Source organism: Carcharhinus amblyrhynchos, chromosome 25 (assembly GCF_965287045.1).
Source record: "Carcharhinus amblyrhynchos chromosome 25, sCarAmb.v2.hapA, whole genome shotgun sequence".
Lineage (NCBI taxonomy): Eukaryota > Metazoa > Chordata > Chondrichthyes > Carcharhiniformes > Carcharhinidae > Carcharhinus > Carcharhinus amblyrhynchos.
In genome coordinates this window covers 6,245,136-6,270,817 of record NC_137348.1, presented here as the reverse complement: position 1 = coordinate 6,270,817, position 25,682 = coordinate 6,245,136, and the positions used below count along the sequence as shown (strand labels likewise).

Below are 25,682 nucleotides of genomic sequence, written 5' to 3'. Positions count from 1 at the left end.
GATCCCCATACCAATCAAGACTTTATCTATTTCTATCTTAAATACATTCAATGACCCGGTCTCCACAGCCTTCTGTGGCAATGAATTCCATAGATTCCCCAGCCTCTAGCTAAATTAAGTTTTATTTATTAGTTACAAGTAGGCTTACATTAACACTGCAGTGAAGTTACTGTGAAAATCCCCGAGTCGCCTGTTTGGGTACACTGAGGGAGAATTTAGCATGGCCAATGTAGCTACCCAGCATGTCTTTTGGGCTGTGGGAGGAAACCGGAGCACCCGGAGGAAACCCACGCAGACATGGGGAGAACATGCAGACTCCACACATTCCGTGACTCAAACTGGGAATCGAACCCAGATCCCTAGCGCTTTGAGGCAGCAGTGCTAAATCACTGTGCCACCATGCCGTCCATAAGTGTGTTCCAGGCTGGGATAGAAAGATTTTTGATCAGTAAGGGAATGCTAGATTATGGAGATAATGCAGAAAAGTGAAGAGCTGCGGATTATCATAACCGATTAGCCACAATTTTATTGAATGGCGGAGCAGACTCGATGGGCCAAATGGCCTACTCTTGTTCCTATTTCTTATGATGTGGAGATGCTGGCGTTGGGCTGGGGTGGGCACATTAGAAAGTCTCTCAACACCAGCTTAAAGTCCAGCAGGTTTATTTGGAATCACGAGCTTTTGGAGCATTGTTCACCTGATGAAGGGGCAGTGTGCTGAAAGGTCGTGATTCCAAATAAACCTGTTGAACTTTAACCGTCATTCCCTTACTGATTAAAAATCTATCTCAGCCTGGAACACATTCACGGGTGGCAATGGTGGCACAGTGATTTAGCACGGCTGCCTCCAAACACCAGGGATCTGGGTTCAATTCTTGGCTTGGGTCACTGTCTGTGCGGAGTCTGCATGTTCTCCCCGTGTCTGCATGGGTTTCCTCCGGGTGCTCCGGTTTCCTCCCACAGTCCGAAAGACGTGCTGGTTAGGTGCATTGGCCATGCTAAATTCATCCTTAGTGTACCCAAACAGGCACCGGAGCTTGGTGACTGGGGGATTTTCACAGTAACTTCATTGCAGTGTTAATGTAAGCCGACTTGTGACTAATAAATAAAACTTAACTTAGCTAGAGAATGGTGAATCCATGGAAAAAGGCTGTGAGACTTCTTACTTTGCCTATTTCTTGTGGTCTTATGATGGTTGTTTTGGCCAACAGTGCAAGGGCAAGCCATATGATGAAACTTCCAAGAATCCTTAACCACAGTTGCCAACCCTACTTGTACACCCATTTTCCAGCTACAAAAACAGTTGCTACAAAGTCCACTTGTTACCTCGGCGGGTCATTTTACAACAAGATTGTGGCCCGGGAAATGAAAGGGTCTTTGGCTTCGCACAAGACGAAAATTTCGTGCCTCACAGAACTTGACAAAAATAGCCAGATCCTTTGCTCCGATTAACCCAACAAAATGGAGGTTTGCCAAATGCTTTTCCCTGGACTTGGAGTGCTGTGCGCCCACTTGGAGTACTGTGCGCAATTCTGGTCATCTCAATACAGGAAGGACGTGGAGGCTATTGAGAGGGTGCAGAGGAGATTTACCAGGATGTTGCCTGGATCGGGAGGCATGCCTTAGGTTGAGGGAGCTAGGTCTCTTCTCCCTGGAGAGACGAAGGTTGAGAGGTGACCTGATAGAGGTTTATAAAATGTTGAGAGGTATAGATAGGGTGGATTCTCGGAGGCTATTTCCCAGGGCTGAAACGGTCGCTACGAGAGGACACAGGTTTAAGGTGCTGGGGAGCAGGTACAGAGGAGGTGTTAGTGGTAAATTTTTCACTCAGAGGGTAGTGAGTGAGTGGAATCGGCTGCCGTCAGCGGTGGTGGTAGAGGCGAACTCACTGGGGTCTTTTAAAAGACTTCTGGATGAGTATATGGAATTTAATGGGATTGGGAGTTACAGATAGTTCTATGGCTTGGTAGGTATGGATGTGATCGGTGCAACTTGTGGGCCGAAGGGCCTGTTTGTGCTGTAGTGTTCTATGTTCTATGACACAATGCTGGCTTAAATGCCCAGTGTCACATCTCCTTACACAGAAACCTACTTGTCAAATCAAAGAAATAAGTTAAGGCAGACGTTGGAACATAAACTAAGCCCATTATATCTGCAAGCGGCCTTAACTCATATGTTTATCCTGCGGCTCGGCCAAGATAGGCACTGCAATTTGTAAATGAAATGTACGTTTTATCGAAACTGATGTAATGGTGAGGTGTACATAAAAATTGTGAAAATAGCATTGTAAGTGACTGAAGGAAAATGTGTACGTTTTGCAATATATAAAACTTAGACAACTGCAAGTGAGACCTGGGAAATGGTCCAATGTAGAATATTAACCCAAGTAGACATAAGAAAACACGAGCAAATTAGCAGTGAATCATTGAACTACAATCTTAACGGACAGCACGGTGACACAATGGTTAGCACAGCTGCCTCGCAGCCTCAGGGGCCCTGGTTCAATTCCAGCCTCGAGTGGCTGTCTGTGCGGAGTTTGCACATTCTCCCCATGTCTGCATGGGTTTTCTTCAGTTTCCTCCGACACTCTAAAGATGTGTGGGTTTAGGTTGATTGGCCATGCTAATTTGACCCTTGTGTTAGGGGGACTAGCAGGGTAAATATGTGGGGTTATGGGAACAGGGCCTGGGTGAGATTGTGGTCGGTGCAGACTTGATGGGCTGAATGGCCTCTTTCTGCTCTGTAGGAATTCTATTCTATGAATTTAGGTACAGAGTATCAGACAAACCTTCTCATTTCTAACATCTTTTTTGGAGAGGTGATGGCTAGTGGCATTATCATTAGATTATTAATCCAGAAACTCAGCTAATGATCTGGGAACCTGAGTTTGAATCCCACCACGGCAGATGGTGGAATTTGAATTCAATTAAAATATCTGGAATTAAGAATTTACTGATGACCATGAAACCATTGTCAGAAAAACCCATCTGGTTCACTGATGCCTTTAGGGAAGGAAATCTGCTGTCCTTACCTGGTCTGGCCTCACATGACCCCAGAGCCACAGCAGTGTGATTAACTCTTAAATATTTCAGTTCAAGGGCAACTAGGGACAGGCGACCAGGAGATTTTCACAGTAAATCCATTGCAGTGTTAATGTAAGCCTACTTGTGACACTAATAAATAAATTTTAAACTTTGCTAGCTGCTTGAGAAGTGTTAAGAAGATATTTTTCACACCTATCATGATCACCTCATTTTTATCACTACTAACCATCACATTCTGAAGTCAGACACAGTTTAAACATTAAGATAAAAGCAAAATACTGCGGATGCAGGAATCTGAAACATGAACAGAAAATGCTGGGAAATCTCAGCAGGTCTGACAGCGTCTGTGGAGAGAGAATAGAGCCAACATTTCGAGTCTGGATAATAGACCATTTTAAACGTATTATTTCTCGCAGTCTTATTCATTCTTCTTCAAGAAAATGCCCAAGTTTAAGGCCATCTGCTTACTTGCAGCAAACACAGTAAGAAGTCTCACAACACCAGGTTAAAGTACAACAGGTTTATTTGGTAGTAAACGCCACTAGCTTTCAGAACGCTATTCCTTCATCAGGTGAGTGGGGAGTTCTGATCAGAAACAGAGCGTATAAAGGCACACACAGTTTACAGAATACTGATTAGTTTGCGAGTCTTTACAGCTAATCTGCTATTATTTCCTCCGACACTCTAAAGATGTGCGGGTTAGGTCATGCTAAATTGACTTGCATTCTAATCAGTATTCTGTAAACTGTGTGTGCCTTTATATGCCCTGTTTCTGATCAGAACTCTCCGCTCACCTGTCGAAGGAACAGCGTTCCAAAAGCTAGTGGTGTTTACTACCAAATAAACCTGTTGGACTTTAACCTGGTGTTAAGGACTTTAACCTGGTCTTGTGAGACTTCTTACTGTGTTTACCCCGGTCCAATACTGGCATCCCCACATCATACTTGCGGCGAAGCCAGTACGGAACCATTATCGAGCTCCTGAGAGAGTGAACCGTTTCTCTGCTGTAATGGTTTGTATATTCGTTCAGCTTCAGGAGTCAGTGATGAGAGGGCAGCGCAATTAACCGACCCTTTGCAATTTTTTTTTGGGCAGTTGTCATGCAATCTGTGTTGAGGCAAATCAGATTGAGATGATACTCTGCAGATTTCGGATCGCATGAGGTAGGCGCTGGTTTTGTTGAACTATGTAAACGTTCCACAGCTGCTGAACTCGGGAGACTGGGAGGTGGATCTCTTCAGCGGGGAGGTCAGTTTACAGAGGCAGCTTTTATCAGTTAGAGCTCCCAGTGCAGAGGTTCATGGGACAAGTGCGCGTATGGGAGGTTTTACTCAGGGACACAACCCACAGTCTTTTAAGTGCATTTTAAAAATATTCCATCCTTGCCAGGGACACTAAATCATGCGGCCTACCCAATAGTTCCTATGACGAGTTCATACTTAGCTTACGATTCTGAGTTTGGAGCCGTTGTCAGGAAACAGATATAACACTAGAAATAATAAGATCCAATGGTACATCACAAAAAAAAATCTCTTCACCTGATGAAGGAGTAGCGCTCTGAAAGTTCGCGATTTCAAATAAACCTGTTGGATTCTAACCTGGTGTCGTGTGACCTCTGATCTCGTCCACCCCAGTCCAACACCGACATCTCCACTTCATGAAAAATCAGTATCACCTAAGAACATAAGAAATAGGAGCAGGAGTAGGCCATCTAGCCCTTCGAGCCTGCCCCGCCATTCAATAAGATCATGGCTGATCTGAAGTGGATCAGTTCCACTTTCCCGCTTTCTCCCCATAACCCTTAATTCCCTTCTCTATCAGAAATCTATCTACCCGTGACTTAAATATATTTAGCGAGGTAGCCTCCACCACTTCAATGGGCAGAGAATTCCAGAGATTCACCACCCTTTGAGTGAAGAAGTTCCTCCTCAACTCCGATCTAAACTGCCGCCCTTATTTTGAGGCTGTGTCCTCTAGTTCTGCTACTCTTTCTAAGCGGGAAGAATCTCTCTACCTCTACCCTATCTATCCCCTTCATTATCTTATACGTCTCTATAAGATCCCCCCTCAGCCTTCTAAACTCCAAGTACAGAAGCAGTCTATTCAATCACCCACAATAATAATGTAATTATAAATAATGGCCTAATTCTTATGATGGAATCCCTACTGTGCAGAAGGAGTCCATTCAATCCATCAAATCTGCACCAACTCTCTGACCTATCCTACCCAAGTATCCTACCCAAGCCCCCTTCTCTACCCTATCCCTGTAACCCTGCACATTTACCCTGGCTAACCCCATCTAACCTATGCATTTTGGGACACTAAGGGGCAATTTAGCATGGCCAGTCAACCTAGCCCACACATCTTTGGAGTGTGGGAGGAAACCGGAGCACCCGGAGGAAACCCGCGCAGACACGGGGAGGATATGCAAACTCCACACAGCCAGTCATCCAAGTTGAGAATTGAACCCAGGTCCCTGGTGCTGTGAGGCAGCAGTGCCAACCACCGTGCCATCCATGGGATGCTGCCTTCTGATATACAGCAATATTGGAACAGGAGGTGGCCATTCAGTCCATCGTACTTGTTCCATTATTCAGTCAGGTTAAAGCCCAACAGGTCTATTTGGTATCACGAGCTTTCAGAGCACTGCTCCTTCATCAGGTGAGTGACGCAGCGCTCCGAAAGCTCGTGATTCAAATAAACCTGTTGGACTTTAACCTGGTGTTGTGAGATCTTACTGTGCCCACCCCAGTCCAATGCCGGCATCTCCACACTATGGCTACCATTCAGTCAGACCAGGGTTAACTTGTTAACTCCGACCACATGTTCTGATCTTGTAACCATTTTGTACACTAGGCAGAGAAATATCGATCAATCTCAGATTTGAAATTTTTAATTGAACCCTCACCTCAGCTACTTGTTGGTGGGGAGGGATTCCCAAATTTCCTCCACCCTTTGTGTGAACAACTGTTTCCCAATGCCACCCCAGAATGTCCTTAACTCCAGTTTTAAGGTTCTGCTGTCTTGTTCTGTGCCTTCCTGTGGCACTGCAGCTAAATTCAGGACACCCATTGTTGACAGCACTCTGGCATACTCGAGAATGTGTTGAATGGATACCCAAGATATCAAGCTCTTGAAAACACACTATTATCTAATGTCTAGACACTCAAGTGTCCTTAACATTTGCACTTGTGACTAGTATAGCAGGATCATTGATTTTTGGCATTCCAACCTCACTTCAGACAACAGATATATGGGAGCACTGCAGTCATAGAACCCTACAGTGTAGAAAGAGGCCCTTCAGCCCATCAAGTCTGCACCGAACACAATCCCACCCAGGCCCTACCCCCAGATCCCTACATGTTATACCCACTAATCCCTCTAACGTACGCATCCCTGGATAATAAGGGGCAATTTCTTAGCATGACCAATCAACCTAACCCGTACATCTTTGGACTGTGGGAGGAATCCGGAGTACCCGGAGAAAACCCATGCAGACACGAGGAGAATGTGCAAACTCCACATAGACAGTGACCCGAGCCGGGAATTGAACCCAGGATCCTGGAGCTGTGAAGCTGCAGTGCTAACCACCGTGCTACCGTGCCGCCCCAGTAGCACAGTCTAAGAGTTCCCCTCCAAGCCACTCACTTGGAAATATATCCCCATTCCCTTACTGTCGCTGGGTCAAAATCTTGGAACTCCTCCTTAACAGGTGAGAGAACTAAGTGCAATATCTCCAGATTTGCTGATGACATAAATCTGTGTGGGAGAGCGAGCTGGAAGGAGGATGCAGAGATTTTTCAGCGTGATTTAGACAAGTGAGTGAGTAGGCAAGTGCAAAGCAGATGCAGGATAGTGTGGGGATATCCACTTCACTAACAAGAACAGGAAGGCAGATCGTTTGAATGGTTAAAAACTAAGAGAGGGGAATGTGCAACAAGACCTGGATGTCGTCACACACCAGTCGCTGAAGATAAGCATGCAGTAAAAGTGTGTTAGCCTTCATCGCAAGAGGATTTCAGTACAAGAGCAGGGATGTTTTGCTGCAATTATATAGGCCCTTGGTGAGGCCACACCTGGAATATTGTGTGCAGTTTTGGTGTCCTTATTTGAGGAGGGATGTTCTTACTCCAGAGGGAGCGCATTGAAGGTTTACCAGATTGATGTGGGAGTGACGTCTAAGGAGAGATTTATTCGGTTAAGATTGTTATTCACTGGAGTTTAGAAGAATGGAGGGGGAATCTCAGAGAAACCTGTAAAATTCTAACAGGAATAGACAGGGTAGATGTAGGGAGGATGGTGTCCAGAACCAGGGGTCACAGTCTGAGAATACAGAGTAAACCCTTTTGGACTGAGATGAGGAGAAATTTCTACAGAGTGGTCAGCCTGTGGAATTCGCTGCCACAGAAAGTAGTTGAGGTCATAACATTGTGTGTTTGTAATGAGGAGTTAGAAAGAGCACTTGGGGGTGTAGGAGATCAAGGGATGGGGGGGCGTAGGCGGGATCAGGTTATTGAGTTGGATGATCAACCAAGATCATAATGCATGGCAGAGCAGACTCAAAGGGCCAAATGGCCTACTCCAACTCCTATTTTCTATGTTTTTGGGTTAACAGCACCAGGGTGTAGCTACACCAAACAGACTACAGCAGCTCAAGAAGGCAGTTCACTACCACCTTCTCAAGGGGCAATAAATGCTGGCCTAGCCAGCGACATCCACTGAGTGAATTAAAAAAAACAAGATAGAAGAGATAACAATAAGAAAAGATCATTTGGCCCCTTGGGCCTATTCGGTTCAGTGAGATCATGGCTGACTACAATCTGAACTCTATCCACCTGCCTTAACTCGGTAACAATCCAGGAGCAATATCTTTTCAGCGCAGTGTGAAGTTTGAACTTAATCTGGAAGACGTTTATATATACATTTAAGGGTAGCAAAGTGGTTAGCAATGTTGACTCACAACACCAGGGGTTCGGGTTCAATTCTGACCTCAGGTCACTGTCTGGGTGGAGTTTGCACGTTCTCCCCGTGTCTGCGTGGGTTTTCTCCGGGTGCTCCAGTTTCCTCCCACACTCCAAAAATGTGTGGATTAGGTGGACTGGCCATGCTAAATTGCCCTTAATGTCCAAAGATGTGCAAGTTAGGGGCATTAGTCATGCCAAATGTACGGGTTTACAGGGGTAGGGTGCAAGGGTAAGCCTTGGTGAGATGCTCTTTCAGACACTTGGTGCAAACTTGATGGACTGAATGGCCTCCTTCTGTACTGTAGGGATTCTATGGTGCTATGAAAAATGTTGACCTCCCTCTCGTTAGCTGTATGTTTTACTGGTGTACAGCAAGGTGCTGAGAACACAGACCTCAGAAACCAACATCTTAGTCCTCAGGATTGTTTATTCATGTGGGTTTTGTGAGTTGGCCGAGACCCTTAACAATTTTATATGTTTCAATTGGATCACCTCTCGTTCTTCAGAACGCCAGGGAATATAGACCTAGGGCGGCATGGTGGCACAGTGGTTAGCACTGCTGCCTCACAGTGCCAGGGACCTGTGTTCCATTCCTGGCTTGGGTCACTGTCTGTGTGGAGTTTGTACATTCTCCCCGTGTCTGTGTGGGTTTTCTCCAGGTGTCCCGGTTTCCTCCCACAGTTCAAAAATGTGCAGGTTAGGTTGCTTGGCCATGCTGAATTGATCTTAATGTCAGAGGGATTAGCAAGGTAAATATGTGAAGTTACGGGAATAGGGCCTGAGTGGACTGGTGGTCGGTGCAGACTCGATGGGCCAAATGGCCTCCTTCTGCACTGTAAGGATTCCAGGGCAGAATTTTCCTGCTCTGCCCACCATCACAGCGGGAATCAAACCCACGTCCCTGGCGCTGTGAGGCAGCTGTGCTAACCACTGTGCCACCGTATCTGCAGCACATTCTGGGCACCTCATGAAAGGACAACATCACACGTCCTGTGAAGGTAAAATTCCCAAGTATGCCAACGTCCATCAAACTGAGACAACTTGACTGACTTGGTCACATTCGCAGGATGGGCGATGGACACATTCCCAAGAATATTCAGTGTGGGGAGGTAGACGGGAACAAAAGAACAATTGGATTTCCCGTAGCTCTGCTTCAAGGATACTTGTGTGACGTGAGGGCCCCAGATACCAATGTTAACATATAGGAGACGCATGCCAACAACCGAGGCAACACATCAGTGGAAAATATCCTGAGGAATGTACTCATCGTTTGGCAGTTCCTTACATTCTGGTCCTTTATCAATCATTTGACAAGCACACTCTTCCTTGCTGTTAGAGGCTGAATGAGTTCCAAAGAGTTCCTACTGCATCGATAATCAGGAACTGATTCTAAAACATCCATGCCAAAACGTCTTTTACTTCCACATATTGATCAGAGTTTGTCTTTTATTTTGTATTTATTCATTGGACATGGGCATCGCTGGCTGGGCCAGCATTTACTGCCCATCTCTAATTGCCCGAGGGCAGTTGAGAGTCAACTGCATTGCTGTGGCTCTGGTGTCACATGTAGGCCAGACCGGGTAAGGATGGCAGATTTCCTTCCCTAAAGGACATCAGATGGATTTTTCCAACAATGATGAGCGGGAACCTCCATAGAAACTTATAAAATTCTAACAGGTTTAGACAAGATAGAATGTTCCCAATGGTCGGGGAGCGGGGGAGGAATCCAGAGCTAGGGATCATAGTTTGAGGGTAAGAGGTAAACCCTTTAGAACTGAGGTGAAGAGAAATTTCTTCACCCAGAGAGTGGGAAATGTGTGGAATTCACTACTACAGAAAGTGGTTGAAGCCAAAATGTTGTGTGATTTCAAGAAGAAATTAGATATAGCTCTTGGGGCTAAAGGGATCAAGGGATATGGGGGGAAGGGGAGGGATCAGGATATTGAATTCAATGATCAGCCATGATCAAAATGAATGGCGGAGTTGGCTCAAAGGGCTATTCCTGCTTCTATGTCCTATGGTCATCAGTAGATTCTTAATTCTAGATTTTTTTTAAATTGAATTTAAATTCCACCATCAGCTGTGGCAGGATTCGAACCTGGGTCCCCAGAACATGAGCTGAGTTTCTGGATTAATAGCCTAACGATAATACCACTTGGCCATCACCTCCTCCTCTATTAAGCTCATCAATCAGCCCCTGATGTTGTTCTGACCTTGATCCATCTCATCCAACAGCCCATGGAGTGAACTATGCTCTCTCTACCTTTGCTGATTTCTCTTTGGTTCTAACCATTCACACTTACTGAAAAATCTCAATCCTGACTCACCTCCTACTTTGAAAGATAGGAACAAAGAAGATAGGAGCAGGAGGAGGCCATTCGGCCCTTCGAGCCTGTTCCGCCATTCATTACAACCATGGCTGATCATCCAACTCAATAGCCTAATCCTGCTTTCTCCCCATAACCTTTGATCCCATTCGCCCCAAGTGCTATATCCAGCCGCCTCTTGAATACATTCAATGTTTTGGAATCAACTACTTCCTGTGGGAATGAATTCCACAGGCTCACCGCCCTTTAGGTGAAGAAATGTCTCCTCAACTCCCTTCAGAACAGAACCCAGTGAGTGCTAGTTTCTGGGATTTACTCAGAGACTGCTAACAGCTGCTAGAGCTCCTTAGGATTTTGTACTTTCATCTTTTATCCATGGGGGAGGGGAACAGTGGCACAGTGGTTAGTACTGCTGCCTCACAGCACTAGGGACCTGGGTTCGATTCCCGGCTTGGGTCAAAATCTGTATGGAGTTTATACATTCTCCCCATGTCATAAGAACATAAGAAATAGGAGCAGGAGTAGGCCATCTAACCCTTCGAGCCTGCCCCGCCATTCAATAAGATCATGGCTGATCTGAAGTGGATCAGTTCCACTTTCCCGCTTTCTCCCCATAACCCTTAATCCCCTTGTCTATCAGAAACCTATCTACCCGTGACTTAAATATATTTAGCGAGATGTCTGGTCTGGGTTTCCTCTGGGTGCTCCAGTTTATTCCCACAGTCCAAAGATGTGTGGGTTGGGTGGATGGGCCATGCTAAATTGACCAGAGTGTCAGGGGGATTAGTAGGTAAATATGTGGGGTTACAGAAGTAGGGCCTGGGTGGGATTGTGGTCGGTGTAGACTCAATGGGCCGACTGGCCTCCTGGGGGTTCTAAAAAGTCTTTACTGTTTAGCCTCTTTACGAATGATTGTTGATGAGAGTTTGATGAGGCAATAAGAACATAAGAAATAGGAGCAGGAGTAGGCCATCTAGCCCTTCGAGCCTGCCCCGCCATTCAATAAGATCATGGCTGATCTGAAGTGGATCAGTTCCACTTTCCCGCTTTCTCCCCATAACCCTTAATTCCCTTATCAATCTGGGAACATGCTGATGATACAGCAGTTGTGGAAAAACAAATTAAACTCGAGGAATTTAGGGGAGAAGGGTGTAAAATGGTGCAACGACAATTCTCCTCAACAAGATGAAAGAGCTAGTTGTAGACTTCAGAAAAAAAAAACCTGTTACTGGTATTGTTCCTCTAAAGATTCACAGTCTGGAATTCTCCCGCTGTTCACGCCGGCGGGACTTTCCAGTCCTGCCGGCATCGCATCCGTGCCCACAGGTTTCCCGAGAATCCTGCCGCGAGCAAACTGGTGGGAAGCATTCACCAGGGAGGCTGGAGAATCTCGCCGTAATGTGGAAATTGTTATTAATTACAGGTATCTAGGTACCAAAGTAGGTGATAAGTTGAGCCGAAGTACTGTTGAAGTGTAGTCACCGTCGTAATGTAGGAAACGCAGCAGGCAGTGCGCGCACAGCAAGATCCCACAAACAGCAGAATTAGTCCGGGAGGCGATGGCCCAGTGATATTATCGCTGGACTGTTAAACTCAGCTGGAAAATCTCAGCAGGTCTGGCAGCATCTGTAAGGAGAGAAAAGGGCTAACGTTTCGAGTCCAGATGACCCTTTGCCAAGGATTTCTCAGCTTGCTGCCGTCCTTTGTCAAAGCTTTTGACAAAGGGTCAACCTGCCTGGAAACATCAGCCCTCCCCTCTCCTTACAGATGCTGCCAGACCTGCTGAGATTTTCCAGCATTTTCTCTTTTGATTTCAGATTCCAGCATCCGCGGTAATTTGCTTTTATTAAACTCAGTTAATGTTCTGGGGAACCTGGGTTCGAATCCCGCACAGCAGATGGTGGAATCTGAATTCAATAAAAAATATTTGGAATTAAGAATCTACTGATGACCTCGAACCCTTTGTCAGAAAAACCCATCTGCACTCTCTCTTTTCCTTCTCTATGAGCGGTATGCTCTGTCTGTATTGTGCACAAGAAACAATACTTTTCACTGTATGTTAATACATGTGACAATAATAAATCAAATCAAATCGCCCTTATTGCTCTTAAATCCCTGTCCTGTTGACTATGATTTTAGGGAAGGGAATCTGCTGTCCTTACCTGGTCTGGCCTACATGTGACTCCAGAGCCACAGCAATATGGTTGACTCTTAACTGTCCTCGGGCAACATGGGCAATAAATCCTGGCCCAGCCAGTGATGCCCATGTCCCATGAATGCATAAAAAAGATACTGTGTTTATGTGATGTTGAGGGATAAATATTGACCAGGACTCTTGGGAGAACGCCCTTGTTCCTTTCTGGAACAGAGCCATAGAATTTTGTCCATCTACTCGTAGTTTAACATCTTGTCTGAAAGATTGACAGCGTCACAGCCCCTCACGGTGGCACTGGAGTGTCAGCTTTGACTTCTGTCTTCAAGCATGGGAGCGATCTAGTGAACCCAGTACCTTCTGACTCAGAGGAAATGGTATTACATCTGAGCCATGACTGGCACAAGCTCAATACCTCAGTGACTCTCTTTGTCCAACTTACTGCAGTTTGATGTGAGTCCGTTAACAGTGCTCCAGCATTTTCAGCTGATTTGACGCTGCCTAATTTCCCACACGACAGTCAGAGTGGAAAATACGTATGAGTTCTTTATTGGAATGAATCGAGCTTTTGTTTTTGTAATTACAAAACCTTTCCATTCCGAATTTACAAACTAAATAGATGACTGCAACCTTTCCAGGTAATTTTCCAAGCATTACCTCCTGAATCATTTTCAGAGTGTTACTACATCAATGGACATGTCTATACCTCGCATTATGAGGATAGACATCAAGGGATTAGGTACAAACTCAGCAGGAAGTCAAGGGACTCAAGGAGACAGAAATCATAGTCAACAGGACAGGGATTTAATAGCAATAAGGGTGATTTGATTTGATTTATTATTGACACATGTATTAACATACAGTGAAAAGTATTGTTTCTAGCGCGCTATACAGACAAAGCATACCATTCATAGAGAAGGAAAAGAGAGTGTGCAGAATGTAGCATTACAGTCATAGCTAGGGTGTAGAGAAAGATCAACTTAATGCGAGGTAGGTCCATTCAAAAGTCTGACAGCAGCGGGGAAGAAGCTGTTCTTGAGTCGATTGTTACGTGACCTCAGACTTCTGTATCTTTTTCCCAACGGAATGAGGTAGAAGAGGGAATATTCGGGGTGTGTGGGATCCTTGGTTATGCTGCTGCTTTGCTGAGGCAGAAGGAAGTGTAGACAGAGTCAATGGATGGGAGGCTGGTTTGCGTGATGGATTGGGCTTTGTTCACAACCCTTTGTAGTTTCTTGCGATCTTGGGCAGAGCAGGAACCCATACCAAGCTGTGATACAACCAGAAAGAATGCTTTCTATGGTGCGCCTGTAAAAGTTGGTGAGAGTCGTAGCTGACCTGCCAAATTTCCTTAGTCTTCTGAGAAAGTAGAGGAGTTAGTGGGCTTTCTTAACTGTAGTGTCAGCATGGGACAACCAGCAGAAGTTGTTGGTGATCTGGATACCCAAAAAGTTGAAGTTCTTGACCATTCCTACTTCATCCCCATTGATGTAGACAGGGGCATGTTCTCCTTTACACTTCCTGAGGTCAATGACAATCTCCTTTGTTTTGTTGACATTGAGGGAGAGATTGTTGTCGTTGCACCAGTTCACCAGAGTCCCTATCTCACTGCTGTACTCTGTCTTGTCATTGTATCATCAGCAAACGTGAAAATGCTTAAGGGCCAAAGATTAATAACAAAGAGGGTCAGAGCCAAGAGCAGGAATCCAACAGCAGACAAGAGAACCATGTACACTGAGATGGTCAGTTTGAAATTGGCCAAATGGAATTGAATGAAATAGTGAATGGTTAAATGCTAGAGATCGTCATTGCCTTCATCAACGTCCTTCCCTCTGTCAGAAGATCAGAAATGGGGATATTTTGCTTACGTTCAGCCCCATTTGCAACTCCTCAGATCCTGAAGCAATCTGTGTCCGTTTGCAGCAAGAATTGGACAACATTCAGATTTGGAACCAACTTGGAACTAAAGGAGGTTAATGGTATGTTGGCCTTCATAGTGAGAGGGTTTGAGGATAGGAGTAGGGGTGTTTTGCTGCAATTGTATTGGGCCTTGGTGAGGCCACACCATTTACAAACATTTGCCTGGTGCAGATGTTATTTACCAATTATCAAATGGAAGTCAGCAGGAATCAGGGGCTAAGGTCTTTGCTCGCTGGAGTCATTCCTAGCTCAAAGGAAGCAGAGAAACATAGAAACGAGTAGGCCATTCGGCCCTTCGACCCTGCTCCGCCATTCATTTTGATCATGGCTGATCATCAAATTCAATATCCTAATCCCCCCCTTCCCCGCACATCCCTTGATCGCTTTAACCCCAAGAACTACATTTTGGCCTCAACTACATTCTGTGGGAGTGAATTCCATACTTTCACCACCCTCTGGGTGAAGAAATTTCTCCTCACCTCAGTTCTAAAAGGTTTACCCCTTATCCTCAAACTATGACCCCTAATTCTGGACTTTCCAACCATCAGGAACATTCTTTCTGAATCTACCCTGTCTAACCCTGTTAGAATTTTATAAGTTTCTATGAAATCCCCTCTCACTCTTCTAAACTCCAGTGAATATAATCCTAACCGATTTAGGCTCTCCTTATATGACAGACCTGCCATCCCAGGAATCAGCCTGCTAAACCTTTGTTGCACTCCCTCTATAACAAGGACATCCTTCCTCAGATAAGGATACCAAAACTGCACACAATACTCCAGGTGTGGCCTCACTAATGCCCTATACAATTACGGCAAAACATCCCTATCCCTATACTCAAATCCTCTCACTATGAAGGCCAACATACCATTAGCTTTCTTTAGTTCCAAGTTGGTTCCAAACCTGAATGTTGTCCAATTCTTGCTGCAAACGGACACAGGTTGCTTCAGGATCTGAGGAGTTGCAAATGGGGCTGAACATTAGCAAAATATCCCCATTTCTGATCTTCTGACAGAGGGAAGGGTGTTGATGGAGCAGTGGAAGTTGGTTGCTAGGGCACTACCATAGGTTGCTGTCTATTGGGATTCAGGTGATGGGCCTCATGCACTGATACAGTCGCACTTTGAAAATAATTCAACAGGAGATCTGCCATTCTTACCCGGTCTGGCCTACATGTGACTCCAGAGCCACAACCAATGTGGTTGACCCTCGACTGCCCTCTGAACAAGGGCAACAGGGAATGAGCATAAATGCAGCCCATGGCCCACACATTAGCAGGAGAGGCAATGTCGCAGTGGTATTGTTGCTGTACTAGTAATCCAGAGACCCAGGGTAATGCTCTGGGGACCCGGGTTCGAATCCCACCACGGCAGATGGTGAAATTTGAATTCAGTAAAAATCTGGAATTAAAAGTCCACTGATGACTGTGAAACCATTGACAATTGTCAGAAAGATGCATCTGGTTCACTAATGTCCTTTAGGGAAGGAAATCTGCCCTCCTTACCTGGGCTGGCCTACTTGGAACTCCAGTGCCACAGCAATGTGGTTGACTCTTAAAATGACCTCTGAAATGGCCACTCAGTTGAGGGCCAATTCGGGAAAAGCAATCAAGGGGTTAGCACTGCTGCCTCACAGCACCAGGGACCCGGGTTCAATTCCCAGCTTGAGTCACTGTCTGTGTGGAATCTGCACATTCTCCCTGTGTGGGTTTCCTCCGGGTGCTCCGGTTTCCTCCCACAGTCGGAATGACATGCTGTTTAGATGCATTGGCCGTGCTAAATTCTCCCTCAGTGTATCTGAACAGGCGCCGGAGTGTGGCGACTAGGGGATTTTCACAGTAACTTCATTGCGGTGTTAATGTAAGCCTACTTGTGACACTAATAAATAAACTATAAGTTCTGGCCCAGCCAGCGATGCCCCCATTTTGATTTGATTTATTACTGTCACGTGTATTTACAGTGAAAAGTGTTGTTTCTTGCGTGCTATACAGACAAAGCATACCGTTCATAGAGAATGACAGCAGAGAGTGCAGAACGTAGTGTTACAGTCAAAGCTAGGGAGTAAAGAAAGGTCAACTTAATGTGAGGCAGGTCCATTCAAAAGCCTGACGGCAGCAGGGAAGAAGCTGTTCTTGAGTCGGTCGGTACGGGACCTCAGACTTGTGTATCTTTACACATACACATTCCCAAAAATTCCCCAAAGATTCACATCTCCGAAACGAGAAAAAGGTGAATAGAAAAATAAACTTGCGGAGGAGTGAAGAGGATTGGGGAATTTGTCCTGTAGCCTGCTCTGAGAACAAAGAAAATTACAGCACAGGAACAGGCCCTTTGGCCCCTCCAAGCCTGCGCCGACCATGCTTGTCTGACTGAACTAAAACCCCCCCCTACCCTTCCGGGGACCATATCCCTCTATTCCCATCCTATTCATGTATTTGTCAAGACGTCCCTTAAAAGTCACTATCGTTTCTGCTTCCACTACCTACCCCTGGCAGCGAGTTCCAGGCACCCACCACCCGGTGTGTAAAAAATCTGTCTTGGACATCACCTTTAAACCTTGCCCCTTGAACCTGTACCCCCCCCCCCTAGTAATTGACTCTTCCACCCTGGGAAAAAGTCAGTGACTCTCCACTCTGTCCACGCTTCTCATAATCTTGTAGTTTGAAGGCAGCGTTCCCTTTGACTTGAGGAGGAATGTCATTACCATGGATATCGCCAGGATTCAGTTGACTCTAGGTCTTGTGGAACATCATTAAGCCATTAAGCCTGAGCTGGATCACATTGATTTGATTTGTTCTATTAAGACGATACACAAACGAGATGCATTCATCACTGGGGCCCTTTGCCTCCTTTTAATGGCTGCCTGAAAATGATGATGAATCAGGGCTGTTTTCTTTGGCAGGAATGAAACATCTGTGGTGACGTATTGAATAAGGCTGATTGGCAAGAATCTGGGGTTTTAGCTTGGAGCACTCTTGCAATAGCTGGATTCAATGTGGTGGAAGCTCACAAAGAGGGTCGTTCTGAGGGAGCAAAGTCGCGGCTGTGTGATCAGTGAAGATTGGAGCAGGCAGAGGCCATTTGGCCCTTCGAGCCTGCTCCGCCATTCATCACAACCATGGCTGGCCATCCAACTCAGTTGCCTAATCCTGTTTTCTCCCCATAACTTTTGAACCCATTCACCCCAAATGCTATATGCAGCCGCCTCTTGAATACATCCAATGTTTTGGCAATGTATTTTCTTATTTATTTTATTTTATTAGTGGCACAATTGGCTTGTATTAACACCGCAATGAAGTTCTGTGAAAATCCCCAAGTTGACACACTCGGGCGCACTGAGGGACAATTTAACACGGCCAGTGCACCTAACCAGCATATCTTTGAGACTGTGGGATGAAGCCAGAGGAAACCCATGCAGACATGGGGAGAACATGCAGACTCGCACAGATAGTGGCCCAAGCCGGGAATCGAACCCGAATCCTTGGTGCTGTGAGGCAGCAATGCTAACCATGTGCCTCCCCATGGTTGTTCTGAAGTTAATGTGAATTTGGTTGCATCTGATCCATATCATGGCAGATGTGGAACTTCTAATTACCAGGATCATCAAGGAATGCAAAAAGAACTCCCTTTGACTGCAGATGCAGAAGGAGGCCATTCAGCCCATCAAGCCTGCACTGACTCTCCAGCAAAGCATCTTACCCAGGCCCAACCCAACTCAACCCCATCCTTACATATAAACTCTCTAATCTCCCTAATCTACACAGCTTTGGACACCAAGGGGCAATTTAGTATAGCCACTCCACCTAACCTGCTCATCTTTGGAGTGTGGGAGGAAACTGGAGCGCCCGCAGGAAATCCACACAGACACGGGGGGGAACATGCAGACTCTGCACAGACAGTGACTCAAGGAAATTAAGCATGACCAAACCACCGAACCAATACATCTTTAGACACTAAGGGGCAATGTAGCATGGCCAATCAAAGAACAAAAACAGCCCAGGAAACAGGCCCTTCGGCCCAACGAGCCCGCACCGCCATTTTAACATTACGAGTCCCCCCCCTCCACCCATGACCCTTGTCAATGGTTATGGCTTTTCCACATTGAGGGAAAACTAATTTAGGGACAGTTTATTACCACCAATCAGCCTAGTAGCGCATCTTTGGGGTGTGGGAGGAAACCGGAGCACCCGGAGAAAACCCACGCAAGCACGGGGAGAATGCGCAAACTCCCACAGATACTGGCCCAAATCCATCCACAGCAATCAGTGATAGTCACTGAGCTGTCGTCTTGCCCAGCATCTGGTCCAGTTTAAGCACACGCTAACGACATGAAGTACTAGGCTATTCTCGAACATCCAAGAGCAGCCCTAGTACGACCCATCGCGTGTATGCCCCTCGGACAACAAGGCGGACTGACTTAAAACCAGTGAATTAAAAGAGAAAAACATTAGTATCATTCTACATCCTATTACATTACCAGGGACGTCCCAAGGCTACTGAACCTTATTTAAAACAACCTCCTATATCCCTCCATCTCCAGCCCACTCATGTGCCTGTCTAAGTAACTCTTAAACAACTCCAGTGTGCCTGCCTCCACCACCTTGCTTGGCAGAGCATTCCATACCCCCACTCCCCTCTGTGTGAAAAACCTCCCTCTAACATCCGTGTTATACCTCTCCCCCCTCACCCTAAGCCCATGGCCCCTCGTACTGTGCGTTTTTAACATAGCAAAAAGCTTACCACTGTTTACTCATAAAAAAGGATAGTAAGAGTTTTTATAAATATATAAAGAGGAGGAGGCTGGCTAGGGTGAATGTTGGGCCCTTAGAGGATGAGAGGAGGGATTTAGTGGTGGGGGATGAGGAAATGGCTGAGGCCTTAAATAAGTTTTTTGCCTTGGTCTTCACGGAGGAGGACGTGAATAGTTTGCCGGGTATTAAAGATAGAAGGATGGTAGGAGTTGAGAGCCTGAATGTGATTACTGTCACTAGAGAGGTAGTGCTTGATAGACTAGCGGGACTGATGGTGGACAAGTCCCCAGGACCGGATGGAATGCATCCCAGGGTTCTGAAGGAAATGGCAGAGGTGATAGTAGATGCCATAGTGATTATTTTCCAAACCTCGCTGGATTCCGGGGAAGTGCCGGAAGATGGGAAAACGGCTAATGTTACGCCGCTGTTTACAAAGGGTAGCAGGCAAAAAGCAGGGAATTACAGGCCGGTTAGTTTAACGTCTGTTGTAGGAAAAATGCTTGAATCCATCATCAAAGAAGAAATAGCGAAGCATCTTGAGAAGAATTGTTTGATAGAGCAGACGCAGCACGGATTCGTTAAGGGGAAGTCGTGTCTGACGAATTTATTGGAATTCTATGAGGATGTGACTAGTGCGGCAGACAGAGGGGAACCGGTAGATGTGGTGTTTCTCGATTTTCAGAAGGCATTTGATAAGGTGCCGCACAAGAGGTTGCTTCAGAAGGTTAGGGGGCATGGAGTTGGGGGTAATGTGTTAGTGTGGATAGAGGATTGGCTGTCTAACAGGAGGCAGAGAGTTGGTATCAATGGGTGCTATTCTGATTGGCAGTTGGTGACTAGTGGAGTGCCCAGGGATCGGTGCTGAGGCCTCAGCTATTTACCATTTATATAGATGATCTGGAGGAGGGGGCTGAGTGTAGGGTGTCGAAATTTGCTGATGACACGAAGATAAGTGGAAAAGCAAATTGTGCGGAGGGTGTGGAAAGTCTGCAGAGGGATCTAGATAGGCTGAGCGAGTGGGCGAGGACCTGGCAGATGGAGTACAATGTTAGCAAGTGTGAGGTTATCCACTTTGGCAGGAATAATAGTAGGAGAGATTACTATTTAAAGGGCGAAAAGCTGCAGCATGCTCCAGTGCAGAGGGACCTGGGGGTCCTTGTCCATGAGTCGCAAAAACCCAGCCTGCAGGTGCAGCAGGTGGTCAGGAAGGCGAATGGGATGCTGGCCTTCATAGTGAGGGGGATTGAATATAAGAGCAGGGAGGTCTTGCTGCAACTGTACAGGGCACTGGTGAGGCTGCAGCTGGAGTAGTGTGTGCAGTTTTGGTCGCCGCACTTACTCAAGGATGTTTTGGCCTTGGAGGGAGTGCAGAGGAGGTTCACCAGGCTGATACGGGAAATGAGGGGGTTGGACTATGAAGAGAGGCTGAATAGACTGGGTTTGTCCTCGTTGGAGTTTAGAAGGATGAGGGGGGATCTTATAGAGACGTATAAGATAATGAAAGGGATGGATAGGGTAGAGGTAGAGAGATTCTTCCCGCTCAGAAAGGACAGTAGGACTAGAGGGCACAGCCTCAAGATACGGGGAGGGACAGTTTAGAACGGAGTTGAGGAGGAACTTCTTCACTCAAAGGGTGGTGATTCTCCGGAATTCTCTGCCCGTTGAAGTGGTGGAGGCTACCTTGCTAAATATATTTAAAACATGGGTAGATAGGTTTTTGGTAGGCAAGGGAATTAAGGGTTATGGGGAGAAAGCGGGAAAGTGGAACTGAGCCACTTCAGATCAGCCATGATCTTATTGAATGGTGGGGCAGGCTCGAAGGGCTAGATGGCCTACTCCTGCTCCTATTTCTTATGTTCTTATGTTCTCTATCTATACCCTTCATAATCTTATATACCTCTATTAGATCTCCCCTCAGTTGCCGTCTTTCAAGGGAAAACAGCCCCAATTTGCTCAATTTTTCCTTATATCCCAGTCCTTCCATACCAGGCAGCATCCTGGTAAACCTCCTCTGCACTCTCTCTAGGGTCTCCACATCTTTCCAGTAGTAAGGCGACCAGAATTGGACGCAGTACTCCAAATGCGGCCTAACCAACGTTCTATACAAGTGCAACATTAGACTCCAGCTTTTGTACTCCAATCCACCTAACCCGCACATCTTTGGACACTAAGGGGCAATTTAGCATGGGCAATCCACCTAACCTGCACATCTTTGGAATGTGGGAGGAAATTGGAGCACCCGGAAGAAACCCATGCAGACACAAGGAGAACATACAGATAGTGATCCCATGCAGAAGCAGGGAGAACGTGCCAACTCCATGCAGATAGTCACCCGAGGAAGGAACTGAACCTCGATGCCTGGCGTTGTGAGGCAGCAGTAATAACCACTGTTCTGCCCTGAAGTCTAGTTTCACATCATTATTGCCTGGATTGCTATTGGAACCTTTATTTTGAAAGATTTGAAGCATTCGCCTAGAAAATAAGGGATTGGTTGTATGATAGCCTGTGCCAATGCATAAACAACACACAGTCTGAAGGAAAATAGGGGCTGGTTTTGCAGTTTCTAATGAATAAATATTTAAAGGAGTTTAGTTGGCTATTTGTCAAACATTTAAACATTTTTAACCAAAGAAAATAGTGAATGAAAATGTTTCTTGTGTTCTGTTGGATATGTCCAATTGACAAGTGGGAATAGATTAAAATGCAAAAAATGTTAGGGTTAAGTGAACAGTAACCCTTTATTAACTCACACTGGAATGGTTCAATCCAGCAAAAATGATATAAAAGCCTCTTTTACTGGCTTGGCTGTTGATTGAATCACAAAGTCATGGATTCAAGTCCCACTCAAGGATTCAAGAACGTAATCCAGACTGACACTTCTGCAGTTTTGAAGGTGCTATTGAATAAGACATTGAACCAATGGTGCGTATGTCTGTTCCAGTTGTCCGTCTGTATGTAGAAATTCCCTGGTATTTACAACTTACTGGAAGATGAACAGGGAGTTTTCCAAAGTCAGGACATTCCTCTCTCAACCATCAATGGTTCATCCAGTATGCTGTTAACTGGTCTTTCTCATTTGACTTTGTCTATGCCTTCAAGGCTGCACTTAGATTTTCCGCGTGGAAGCATTTTGGGATACCCTTTGGATTATAGAATCCCTGCAGTGCAGAAGGAGGCCATTCAGCCCTTTGAACCTGTACTAGCTACAATTCCACCCAGACCCTATCCACATATTTATCCTGCTAATTCCCCTGACACTAAGAGGCAATTTAGCACAGGTAATCCACTTGACCCGCACATCTTTGGAGTCTGGGAGGAAAACCACAGAGACACAGGGAGAACGTGCAAACTCCAACGGTCAACCAAGGCCAGAATTGAACCCTGGCTGCTGTGGGGCAGCAGTGCTAACCACTGTGCCACCCTGAGATAGAGGTTAGAATAAAAGTCACAAAAGGTTGGTAATTTCTTTATTTGAATACTATTTAGTAAATTCGAGTTTGCAGTTCATTCCCAGGGTTTGTAAACCTCTTAAAATTCTCCGGCCAAAGTTTTCCATCCTCGTTCACAGCTGGGATTTCCCAGTGTCGCTGAGAGTGAAGTGGGACACCAGATTTTCCATCCTTGATCACAAGGTGTCCTGCCAAGGATGAGACCGGAGAATCCCGCCCTACAGAGGGCCTGGGGCATTGTCAATAGATCTCCCTACGGGCTTTGTGGTGTATGAACTCCCTTAATGAGCTAGCCAAGACTTGCTAGCTACCCTGGCTGATGAGGACACGGACTCTGAGATAGAAGCTTGGCTGAAGCGGAACCTCCATCAGTAACCCCACGGCGTTCCCTCTCCAGAATGAAGTTCCCCCTTTCAGATCACACCCCCTGACCCAGTCTCACCTTCGACAGACTGCAGGCTGACACCAAGTGATGGAAAGGACCTTCTCGCAGTGGGATTACTGGGGAGATGCGGACCTAAAGGGGGAGGGATGTTATGATGGCTACCGGCGGCTTTGGGGATCATCAATAGATCCACCTGTGGACTTTGTGGGGTACAAACTCCCTTATTGATCAAGCGAAGGCTCAGCCAGTGGGAAGTGAGCAGGGGAAGGTTAAAACCCGTTGCTTCAACCCTGACCACTGTTCTGTAGCTCCCCAGCTAGTGACTTAATGCAATAAGCCACGGGTGCAACTCTCAGTGTTACCATTAAAGAGTTTTTGATGATGAAAGATATCACAGTTGAGGTGAAAGAATGATGGCGCAGTGGTTCAGATGGCAAGGTGGCACAGTGGTTAGCACTGCTGCCTCACAGCATCAGGGACCCGGGTTCAGTTCCAGCCTCGGGTCACTGTCTGCGTGGAGTTTGTACATTCTCCCCATGTCTGCCTGGGTTTCCTCCGGGGGCTCTGGTTTCCTCCCACACTCCAAAGATGTGCAGGCTAGTTGGATTGGCCATGCTAAATTGTTCCTTAGTGTCCAAAGATGCATAGGTTAGATGGATTAGCATGTGTGGCTTTATGGGGGAGTGGGCCTGGGGTATGATACTCAATCAAAGAGTTGGTGCAGACTCGATGGGCCGAGTGGCCTCTTCTGCACTGTAGGGATTCTATGAAGACTCTGGAGGATTTACATTGCTCTGGAATATTTCTGGGATTTTACTAGTAAAATACCAATTCTCACCAGAGAATTTGACCAGAAGAGAAAAATCCCTATCTCCAAATGTCTGTCTTTCAACATTTCCGTATATAAGCTATTCAGGGTGGACACAGAGTGACACAACCAATTGCACTAAATTGCTGCCAATTGCAGTAAAATTGGGAATTTTTGTCCTAAATTTGTCATCTCCCTCATCAGCCATATTTATACAAACCTAATTACAATTTCAATTGTTTATTGTGACCTCGGTTCAAATTATTCTTGTCAGTCTTGAGTCCAAACCAAATCATGTACAGCGGCCTAACTAGAAGCAGCTTGAACGCACGAACAGAATCAAAATTTATTTACAACTTTTGGACAACAAGGGCGACGATGGCCTAGTGGTATTATCGCTAGACTATTAATCCTGGAACTCTGCTAATGTTGCGGGGACCCGGGTTCGAATCCCACCACGGCAGCTGGTGGAATTTGAATTCAATAAAAAAAATCTGGAATTAAGAATCTGCTATATGACCATTGTCGGAAAAATCCATCTGGTTCACTAATGTCCTTTAGGGAAGGAAATCTGCCAGCCTTACCTGATCTGGCCTACATGCGACTCCAGAGCCACAGCAACACGGTTGACTCCCAACTGCCCTCCAACTAGGGATGGGCAATAAATGCTGGCCAGTGAGTGACACCCATGTCCCACGAATAAATGGGAAAAAAACAGAAGGCCAACTAATACTTTTCTTCCTGGAAGTTTATAAAAATTCTTCTAATTTACGTAAAGCAAAATCCTAGAATTCCTAAATCCTACAAGTTGTTGTTGTCCAGAATGCCACCATTCCTTAACCATCCTGCTGCTGAGGCCTGGACGCCAGTTATATACACACTTAGCTTGGGGGTCAAAGGAAGTGCTGCAGGTTCTTGACTATAAGTTATTCATTATATTCAATCCTCCTCTAAGCCAAATTGCCAGCAAGATCTAATTTTGCTCATGGTTCAAACCAGTAATAATTCTCGACTTGAAATCATAGAATCCCTACCGTGCAAAAGAACATAATAAGAACATAAGAAATAGGAGCAGGAGTAGGCCATCTAGCCCTTCGAGCCTGCCCCGCCATTCAATAAGATCATGGCTGATCTGTTGTGGCTCAGTTCCACTTTCCCGCCCTCTCCCCATAACCCTTAATCCCCTCTCTTATCAAGAACCCATCAACCCGCTTCTTAAAAATATTTAGCGAGGCAGCCTCCACCACTTCAACGGGCAGAGAATTCCAGAGATTCACCACCCTTTGAGTGAAGAAGTTCCTCCTCAACTCCGTTCTAAACCGCCTCCCCTTTATCTTGAGGAGACTATTCAAGTCTGCACCGACACCCAGGCCATATCCCCATAACACCACCTAGTTACAGAATCCTACCGTGCAGAAGGAGGCCATTTGACCCATTGAGCCTGAACCGACAGCAATCCCACCCAGGCCATATCCCCATAACCCCGCATATTTATCGTCCTGATTCTCCCTGACACTAAGGGGCAATTTAGCACGGCCAATCAACCTAACCCACACATCTTGGCACTGTGAGAAGAAACCGGAGGAAACCCACACAGACACGGGGGGAACGTGCAAACTCCACACAGACCTGAGGCCGGAATCGAACCCGGGTCCCTGGCGCTGTGAAGCAGCAGTGCTAACCACTGTGTCGCAATGCGTAAAAGTAGCTCAAAATCACTGGCTCTGGATGAACAACAAGACCAAATCGTTTAATTTTATTCAGTTTAGAATGTCAAAGACAAGATTTAATGATGAATCCATTAAAACCTTCGGAAAAAACTTATGGAAAACCAGAGTTGTGGTATTGTGTACAGTAACTTCCTTACTCTTGTACGATATTTG

At 45.9% G+C, this 25,682-nt stretch overlaps 1 protein-coding gene across 1 annotated transcript in view; it reads left to right on the top strand.

Annotated features, from left to right (window-relative positions):
- col27a1b (collagen, type XXVII, alpha 1b) overlaps nt 1-25,682 on the top strand; it is a 576,392-nt gene that overhangs the window by 89,928 nt on the left and 460,782 nt on the right. The gene's annotated exons all lie outside the window — the stretch shown is intronic.